The sequence below is a fragment of the Xiphophorus couchianus genome, chromosome 18, assembly GCF_001444195.1.
Source record: "Xiphophorus couchianus chromosome 18, X_couchianus-1.0, whole genome shotgun sequence".
NCBI lineage: Eukaryota > Metazoa > Chordata > Actinopteri > Cyprinodontiformes > Poeciliidae > Xiphophorus > Xiphophorus couchianus.
This window is the reverse complement of record NC_040245.1, coordinates 27,162,450-27,173,050: the sequence shown is the minus strand read 5'-3', so window position 1 is coordinate 27,173,050 and position 10,601 is coordinate 27,162,450.

The following is a 10,601-nucleotide window of genomic DNA, read 5'->3' as shown; positions in this document are numbered from 1 at the left end:
TAGTCAGGAGAAACCTTTCAATTGAATTACATGATTGCTTCATTCAGTCAAGATCTGTACGAATAATTTCAAAATTATTTACACATTTCAATGTAATAATATGTGTTAAAAAAAACACAACAAAAAACAACATTTTAATTTCATTTAACTTTCTTTAGTGACCATATTTTATTTCATTATTGCTTAAAAATAGGTTAGAATAATAATAAAAAATGCTGTTAATTCTCATAATTAAAGCAGTGACTGTAGAAAAAATTTATCTTTAGTGTATTTTAGTTTTTGGAATGACTGTTGCAACTGTGCGCTACTTTAGTGTGGTAAAGAGGAGAATATATGAAATTGAATAAGATGAAATATTGTGGACATGAGAGGCATCTGAAAGTATTCTTAATCTTCTGAGTGTTTATTAGTTCAAATGACTTCCGTTGCTAAACAAAACGGTAAGCAAAAGATGTATTTTGTTTCGAACAATGAGGCTTTGTTGCGTTACCAAAATCTGAGAGTATTTGCCAGTTTGCTCTTAGACTAAGAAAATATCACATGTTAACTTTGTATTTGTGGCACAAATGCAGGTTTTTAGTGAATTCAAGCCGATATAAAGTTCACAAAAAGTGACACTTATCACAGAGTTGGAGCTTTGCAGCAAACACCAACTCACGCTTTGGCCACATTTACATTTTCTCAAAAGAAGAACGGAGCATAGGAAAAGAATAAAAACAGAAAGGACGCAAAGAGCTCATCTCACTTGTTTTATCTCCATCAGTCCTGTAGATACGGATAAATAAATAAAGGTAGTTTGGTGAGCTTCGGATAGAGATGACCTATGTCTGCACTTTTTTTTTTATGATTAAAGTTAAAAGAAATAAGACGCTTGCATAAATATAGCTTAGCTCTAACTCCTGAGCTGGCTGAAGTGCCCTTTAAATAAAACAATACTGAGAACCTCGGGGCGAGGAACCTAGTGGAAGGTTTGCGGAGCAGAACATAAATGAACTGTGTTTATACGATCATCTGTTACCCTGTGTTTGAGCAATTTTGTGGTGCAGGAAAAGCACGCCTCCAGAAACAGAACGTTCCTTAGCACGACAACTCCTGGATGCCCCCCTTCCTCTCTAAGAAGTCACTCCAATCATTTCTGCTCTACGTTTTCTCTAATAGAGTAGAACAGAATCTTGAACTGAACTTGTGTCTTGTTCAAGTTCAGTTCCAGACTGAACTTGAACTTTGGACTTCACACACCCACCAAGCTGGACTTTATTCCTCCAGAGCTGCTACGAACACCTGGGACTATGATCATTCCCCCCATGCTGCCAAGGCGACGGAGGAGGCAGCGCAAACAAAAGAGGGGTAAGAGAGCCGGCGTGCGGGCTAGGCTACAAGCTAGCCCTCATAAACCGGCCCTCCCCAGCCTCTTCCTCGCCAATGCCAGGTCCCTCGTCAACAAAATCGACGAGATGCGACTCCGGATTATCTCTCGCCGGATGGACAGCTGTGTGACTGTTGTCACAGAGACCTGGCTGGAGGATAACATCCCGGACGCAGCGGTGGAGATAACGGGGCGCGCTCTGTTCCGGGCGGATCGGACTGCAGCTTCGGGTAAGGGCAGAGGCGGAGGTTTGGCATTGTATGTACACAATGCCTGGTGTACAGCCACACACTCTGTCGGAACATTCTGCTCTCCTGACTTGGAATATCTGGCGGTGAAAGGCAGACCCTTCAAGTTGGTGAGAGAACTCTCGTCCATTGTGATCGTGGCCGTCTACATACCACCGAGGGCTAATGCTAAGCTAGCATTAGAGGAGCTGTACTGCCTGATCATCGTGCAGATGAACTCCAACCCGGAGGCGGCCGTGATTGTGGCGGGGGACTTTAATCACATGGAACTGAAGGCTGTGTTTCCCAAATTCCACAAATCCATAAACTTTCCCACCAGAGACAATAACATTTTGGACCAGGTCTACTGCAATATCCCCGGAGCCTACAAGGCTGTAGCAGCTCCACATCTGGGCATGTCTGACCACATCTCAGTGGAGCTGATTCCTGTCTACAAGCCTCTGGCCTGCAGAACTAAGCCGACCACCAGAATAGTTCAGGTCTGGACTGAGGAGGCCTCCTCTGCACTTCAGGACTGCTTTGAGCATACAGACTGGAGTGTGTTCAGGGACGGCGCAGACCTGGAGGAATACTCATCGTCCGTTCTGTCCTATGTTCAGTTCTGCACCGACGCTGTCCTCCCTGTTAAGACCATAAAAGTGTTTCCAAACCAGAAACCATGGCTGGACAGCACAGTACGGGCCCTGCTGAAAGCCCGGGATGTTGCCTACAAGTCTGGAGACAGGTTGGCTTATAGCAGGGCCCGGTCGGAACTGAAAAAAGGTATTAAGCAGGCCAAGCTCCAGTACAAACAGCAGATTGAGGAACATTTCATCAACAACAACCCCCGAAGCTTGTGGAGAGGCATTAGAACCATGACGGACTACAAACACAGCACTCAGCTGACCAGCCGCGACCCCACCCTGCCTGACACCTTAAACAGTTTCTTTGCCCGCTTTGACACGGCGGGCAGCAGAGAAGCCGTACATCTACCCCAACTGGAAGAGCAGCACCAGCCCCTCGTCTTACAGAAGTATCAGGTGACGTCCACCCTGAGGAGGATCAACACCCACAAAGCTCCAGGACCGGACAAGGTGTCAGGCCAGACGCTGAAAACCTGCGCCGACCAGCTGGCAGGAGTGTTTCTGGACATTTTCAATCTGTCCCTGCAGCTCGCCATGGTTCCTGAGTGCCTCAAGTCTTCCACCATCATCCCTGTACCGAAGAAGAGGTCCATCACCAGCCTGAACGATTACCGGCCCGTCGCTCTGACCCCGGTGATCATGAAGTGCTTTGAGAGGATTCTTCTGAGGTACATCAGAGACTTCATCCCCGCAAACCTGGACAGCCTTCAGTTCGCCTACAGAGCGAACCGGTCAACAGAGGATGCTGTCTCCATCACTCTGCACACAGCCCTGACCCATCTGCAGCATCCCAACACCTACGTCAGGATGCTATTTGTAGACTTCAGCTCAGCATTTAATACCGTCATCCCAGACAAGCTGGTGCTGAAGCTACTCGAGGTGGGGCTGCCCGCTTCACTGTGCCACTGGATCAGAGACTTCCTCACCAACAGGCCTCAGGTGGTGAGAATAAGTGGCTCAACATCGTCCCCACTGGTCCTCAACACAGGCACGCCGCAGGGCTGTGTGCTCAGCCCAGCTCTCTTCACCCTGTTTACACACGACTGCGTGGCCATCCACCCCACCAACACAGTCGTGAAGTACGCGGACGACACAACAGTAGTGGGTCTCATTTCAGACAACAACGAGACCCACTACAGAGAGGAGATTCTGCAGCTCACTCAGTGGTGTTCAGCCAACAACTTGGTGCTGAACACAGGGAAGACCAAAGAGGTCATTGTGGATTACAGAAGGTCCAGGAGGACGGCTCACACTCCCCTTCTCATAGATGGAGAAGTGGTGGAACGTGTGGACAACATCAAGTTCCTGGGCCTCCACATCACTTCTGACCTCTCCTGGAACACAAACACCTCCCACCTGGTGAAGAAAGCACAACAAAGGCTCTTCTTCCTCAGGAAACTGAGACGGGCTGGACTTTCCTCACGGCTGCTCGTGAACTTTTACAGGGCGATGATCGAGAGCATCCTCTGCCTCAACATGACTGTGTGGTATGGTAGCTGCACAGCACTGGAGAGGAAACAACTGACACGGGTGGTGAGAACAGCACAAGGCATTGTGGGATGCCCCCTCCAAGACCTGGACTCCATTTACACAGACCGGGTCAAGAAGAGAGCTGGATCCATAGCGATGGATTCCAGCCACCCGGGCCACAGACTGTTTGTGCCGCTGCCATCAGGCAAGCGGTACAGGAATATACGGACTACAACAAATAGACTGAGAAACAGTTTCTTCCCCACAGCCGTCAGAGCCATTACTCCCTGCCGCCCCCCCCTCCCACACATATCATAACCTCGCAGTCACACATACATATCCCCCACCCCCACACAGCCATATTGTTCTGCACTTTGCACTGTCACATCATCTGTACTTTGCCATAATTGGACCTGCTGCTACTTCTTTGGTGTGGTTGAGTGCCTTTAGTTAATTTAGTTGCATATATTGTCATTATTATTATTGTGTGTTTGCTTATTTATACTGTATATATTTGACCTTTTGCACGGGAGCTGCAATGGAAATTTTGTTGAATTCTGTTCAATGACAATAAATGCTATCTATCTATCTATCTTGATGACATTTGTTGTTCACTTAGGGGCCATACAATAAACTGAACTGACTTGAATTGAATTGAATTCAGTTTAATTAAGCTCTGTGGGGAAATTCATTTTGATTAAAGTACATTTATTTACTGAAATAAACCAAACTACGCTAAACTGATGGAAAAAATTAATTGGATTGAAATTCATTCTGTGTTGCAGAATTCAACTTAATTTTAGAGAATAGAATTTCAATCTACTTTGAGTAGGCTGTATAAATTTGAATCAGACTAAACTGAGTCGAGTTGAAGTGAACTAAATTTAATTGAACTGACCTGTAGTGACCCGTACTTTCAAACTGAGTAGAGTTGAGCAGTGGGAGGGAAAAAACTCGACACCTGCAAGTTTATGTCTATGACAAAGAACTGACAGGTCTCTGGTTCTACGCTTAAAATTTAATAGCAAATTTTAACCAGAACAAATAAGAGACAAAAACAGAAATATTATTAAAGCACTAAAACGCAATAGTGCAGGACATAGCCTCTGCTTTTAGCATATATTGCATAACAGCTTAATATTCCACTTATGCCTTAACAACAAAAAACAAAAAAGATGGCTGAAGTTTGTAAAGACGGAGATCATTTTAAACAGTTTGCATTCCTCATGGTTTTATTGGTGACGCTGTTTAAAGAAAAATCTGCATGTTTTGGTAAAAACAATATCCATAAATCTCACTCTGTGTTCCCTTGTGGCGATAACGCATAAGCCGTTATGCTGGACGTCTAAACAGAATAATCCTATACCAACGAAATCAAAGGTTTTTGAGCACTTTTATTTTTTCTTTATTGTATTTGTCTTTGTGAGTATTCATGGTTTTCATCTGTTACTTAAGGCCTATTAATGTGTAATAATTTGCCAAGAATCCCATCAAGGTAAATGATTATAAAAGGAACATTAGCTGGAAGGATGTTCATGAATGTACTTTGGCCCCCTGGCAGACAAAGGAAGAAAGACTCTCTGTCCTGGCCCTTGGATGTTTTAGCCTCTAATTTGGGCTCTCCGATTGCTAAGAGAGGCCCGTGTTTCCACAAACGTCTTTATCCTCAGAAGAGGATTGATTTCTATCACACAAGCGGCGCATTGTGCCCGGGCGTAACCGATACAGCGGAGACGGGAAGGCTAACGTGGCTCCAAAGCATCCTCTTTGCAAAGATACTTTTAAAATACAAGACAGGTGCATGAAACAAAAAAAACGCTTGTGGTCACTTATTAAGCTAGCTCCTCGCTTACTCTGCAACTAAACAGGAATTCTTCATTGAGTCATTTTGAGTTTACAAAAAGCGGTTGTTGTTTTTTTGCTTATGTCAGCTCAGCTGCTTGAAATCCAATCAAAGCAAGCAGGAGTTCAAAGCCATCCGTGTATATTTAGCCAATAGAGTGGACTATAATACATAGGGATGTGTTGGAATTGGATAATGAGTGGGTGGCACAGAGGCGGTAAAGAAAGAGAAAGGCACTGTAATTACATAAGCATTCTTCCTGATTGGGACCCGGGATCACAGCGGTCTGAACGACTCTTTGCACTCGAGCGCTCGTTAGACGACGACCGTCTGATAATTGTCCAACAGCAAAGAGCTCAGAACTTTTGGGTGGTTTTTTTTGTAACCCTTACATTCATGTTTTCTGTGAGCACATTGCCAGCGGCGAGGTCAGGTGCAGTTTTTCTGTCGTATACGAGAGTTTTCAAGTTTGCTGCAAGTTCAGGAAAGTCAGGTGGCGTTCATCTTTTGGTCGCATTGATTACTGCAGCGGTGTCTTCACGGGTCAGCCGAGGAAAATCAAGACAGCACAGCTGCTGCTGACGTCGTCGTCACTAAAACCTGGAAGATGGAGCACGTCACTGAAGTCCTTCCACTGGCTCCCTGCAGCTCAGAGAATAGACTTTAAAATACTGTTGATAGTTTATAAATCACTGAACGACTTACATACATAAAAGATCTGCTGTTGTTGTATCAACCTTCCAGCAGATCTCTCGGGTCTTCTGGTTCTGCTCTGCATCCCCAGAACCAAACATGGAGGAGCAGCGTTCAGCTCCTATGCGCCACAAATCTGGAACAAACTTCCAGAAAACTGCAAAGATGCTGAGACATTGATTTTCTTGGTTACTGTATGATGTTTTTAAGGTGCAGGGCACTTTGAACTCCCTTGTTGCCGAAATTTACTTGGAGCACATTGCTAATGTCTCTTTCTACAGCAGGAGACCACTCTGCTTCAGAAGGTAGCTCTAACTGAGATGGGATACACAGAGTCTGTGTACAGCAATCCTTGCCACAGCTCCTCAGCTCGATTTGGGTCTTGACTGGGCCATTCTAACGCTTGAATGGCTCGGTGATAACGTTCCCATTGCAGCTCTGGTTGTTTGTTTAGTGTCTTTGTCCAGCTTGACCCACTCTCAAAACCTTCAGAACCTCTAACAGGTTTTCTTTCACGATTATCCTGCATTTTCTCCATCCATCTTCCCAGCACCAAATGGAGAAAGGTATATCCTTGGATCTCTTCTTCCACCATGTTTCAAAGGTCTGATGGCCTGTATTTTATTATTAAAAAACAGGCCATCAGAGATAGGCCTGTCACCATGAAAAAGATTTGCTGCACGATAAATAGTTTGAGTTTTCCTAGCAATAAACAATAATATTGTTGTTTTGGGATCATTTTATGTCATTGACCATGGCATGATAATGCAAGTTCGCCCCTCTCAACGACCAGTTGACTTTATTTTTCTAACAGGAAGATCATTTTAAATATCCAAAATAAAACACAACCAAAAAATAAAGTGGAAATAAAAACCACTTAGAACCAAAACCGTAAATAAAATGGATTATGAAATCTATGCAAGCAAAATTGCGCTTCAAAAAAAATCTTAATCATCACAGTGGAAATTATCGAGCTCATTTTAATTCATGCCTAATTGATTAATTTCTTATTGCGACTACACGCCACACTTTTCACATTACATGATTTAAAAAAATAAACACTTCTTTGTGTTCATAAAAACCTGAGCAAATTCTATTTAGGTTAATCGCTCCAAGGAGAGAAACGGTGTAAATCAGGGCCGTGCAGAGACCTTTGGAGGGGCCGGGGCTCAAATCTAAAAAATGGCACATTGAACAAAAACTCCGTACAACAACATAGCAAGAACCATATTGATCAAGAATCTAATTGGATCCTACTATATCATTGCCATCATGTGGGGACAATGCAAAGCAAATCTAGTCTATATTTTCCCCAACAGGTATAAAGTTTCTGTTTGTGCTGCTGACAGTCCTGGAGGTCTGAGCTGATCTGAGACTGTAGCTGTTAAACAGACCAGAGGAGAGAAGGTCAAAGGTTATGAAGTTATGAAATAAGCTAATTTGCTGCTATTTTACTAATGAAGCCCTAATAATATCTATTTAACCTCTAGAACAACTTGGCTGCAGACTGATTTATAGATCCAAAAAGCTCAAAGGGGTTAAAACTATATAATAGTTTGATGTTAAACCTCTGAAGACTGAGATATCAAGGCAAAGAAAACTCAGTAGCTGCTGGTAGGGGCCATTCAGGGGCCTCCAGACACTCAGGGGCCTCCAGACACTCAGGGGCCTCCAGACATTCAGTGGCCCCTAGAAATGGTTTAATTGTAACACAGACCATAGATCTAAACCTGTAGCATCATTTATAGAGAATTACAATGTTATTAAATTTTATTTAATACATTCAGCTGAGAAAAATAAATACATTTAGGATTTAATTAGGACGTTTACTTTGTAAAAGTTTAAAGAATCATCTTGATAGTTTGATTGTTGTGTTACCATGGCTACAATAGGGTGTAATCTTTGTGTTTGAATTGGGTTTGTTCACAAATACATCACAGCCAATAACCAATAATCAGTGACTGATTTTAGATTCAGCCAATAAACCTGGTCTCCCTCTCACAGATTCACCTGATCTAGATTTAAACATGTTAGTGATGCTAGGAAGGGTTTCGGGGGGAGAGGGGTTCTGTCTAAGGCCCCATGTTACCTTGGGCCGGCCCTGGAGGGACAACTGCTGCAATGAGCATCTCTGGAATCCACCTGGAATCTACCTGGAATCCACCTGGAATCTACCTGGAATCCACCTGGAATCCCCCGGTGGCCTCTATGTCAGTCCTCCGATGCTTTGGAGACATTTTGATTCATGTTTGGCTTTTTGCTGCGGTTCTAATTATTGCTTCAATATTTTCTCTGATGTTTATTTTGTGACTCTAATTGGGTCGAATCTTCCTTTAACACTTGAGGTTCTGCAGTAACTTCTATTTACAGCCCAGAACCTCCAGCCCAGATCCTGTCAGCAGCGGCTTTAACCCGCCTGGTAGAAACGTTAAGGAGAAGCAGAGAGAACAGAGAGCAGGTGGTACCAGGTGGTATCAGGTGGTACCAGGTGGTACCAGGTGATACCGGGGCTTTGAGCTGCGTTGCGACTCGCGGTGACAGTCGGTACCGTGTCTTTATATCAGGATGTCTGATATAAATCAGATATTCTTTCTATCTGTCGGTGGAACCGACTCAAGCTGCCTGTAGTGAACCGGGCCTTTAGCAGAATGATGAAGTTAAAGTCAGAAGTTTCTCTGCAGCCGAAGCATTTCTGAGTTTATGGGTGAGGCGGGTTTTGTCCCGCTATTGCGAGGACGATTATGAAAATGTAAATAGAAACAGTTTTTCTAACGTCAACATCAGACCTACTAAGTTTTTATTCACAAACCAGAGTATGAAAAAATATTCTTGCCCATAATTTAATAGTTAGAGGACACAGATCCGCCCCCCTCCTCACCTTGGACCCGGAGTCTGAACAACATGGAGGCTCTGAGAGTCATTATTGGACTGAGGGCAGCCAGACTAGTTTATTTTTACTAAATTATTATATTTAGCAAAATATTATTGCTGAGGGGCACAAGCAGGCCTTCTGACATACAGATTAAAAATAAAAAATTTTTAAAAAATGTATTTTGAAAAAACAAACAAACTCAAAAAGGACACTAGGGGCATCAATAATAAAAGGGGGCAGGGGCTCAAGCCCCCCCCCCCCTGCACGTGCCTGGTGTAAATGACCAAAGGGGGTGAAATGGGACCGTAAAACCCAAATGAAATGTCATCTTTGAGCCCATAATGTTTATGACGCAAAACAATGGAGCACTATATTGCTGCTTTGACTCTGGGCTTACACAACGTCTCCCAGCAGCACAATGACACATGACGGCTCGCCTGCATACATGAGGTGTGGCGCTTCAGTCCAGGATGATCGTGGTTTTCCACACGGCGTTTACAGGATTACGTCTGATTTGTGCTTGAGACAAGAGGTCAGTTAGCAAGACGCGGAGACACAGCTGGGCGCTTTAAAACACGGATAATTGTCGTGTAAGGTTGAGAAACGGCAGAGGATGATAAAAGTGAGATTATGTTTTGTTTTGGACGATAAGTCGGCGGTGACTCGGCTGAGTTTTGTTTCTCATCATCCCTGTCCAATTTAAGCCTCGGTGTTGTGGGAAAAGTCTCTGGAGGGACGAAAACAGTCAACAGCTTGCTGTAAAAACAAAAGATTAATTTCGATCCGATCAGACTGCACAGATCATGGATTTAAATTAGATTGAAATTGACAAATCGACATAAATTTGCAAGCTAAGAAAGACTCAAAGGTTTCTTTGTTCATTTTGTTTTATTTCCTGTGCAAAATATGTATAAAACCACTGTGCGCAAATACAATGTGAAAGTGTTTTTTGTTTTTTTCGTTTTTTAAATCAAAATCACAATTACAATGAGATAAATATGTACTAATTTAAAGGAAGGTGGCAAAATCAGATGCCAAAAATGTATTTAACAGTACTGGAGATACAGCATTTGATAGACGCCTGTATTTTAAAAAGTGCTTATAAAGTTGAATTGTTCTCGTCACAGTGTCTTGAATATTATGTGAAATTTATTTACATGTAAAAACGGAATTTTAATATTACATTTGGTCTCATTGGGGGAAATTTATATACACCATCAATAAAAACGTGTGCAGACTTTTCAGTGTAAATTCCAAGTTAGAAGAGAAAGAAGAATAAGGTTGTCAGGCCGTATAAGTAATAAAACAGGAAAATTTGCTTAGTGAACTTCATAAAAAAAACATTAAGTACGCAATGCTTCCTTGAGAATAAATTACAGTGCCTTGCAACAGTATTAATATCTCTAACAATTTTAGATTTTGTCATATCACAGCCACAAACGTTTTCTTTGATAGATCATCACACAGTAGGAAACAACTGCAGTAT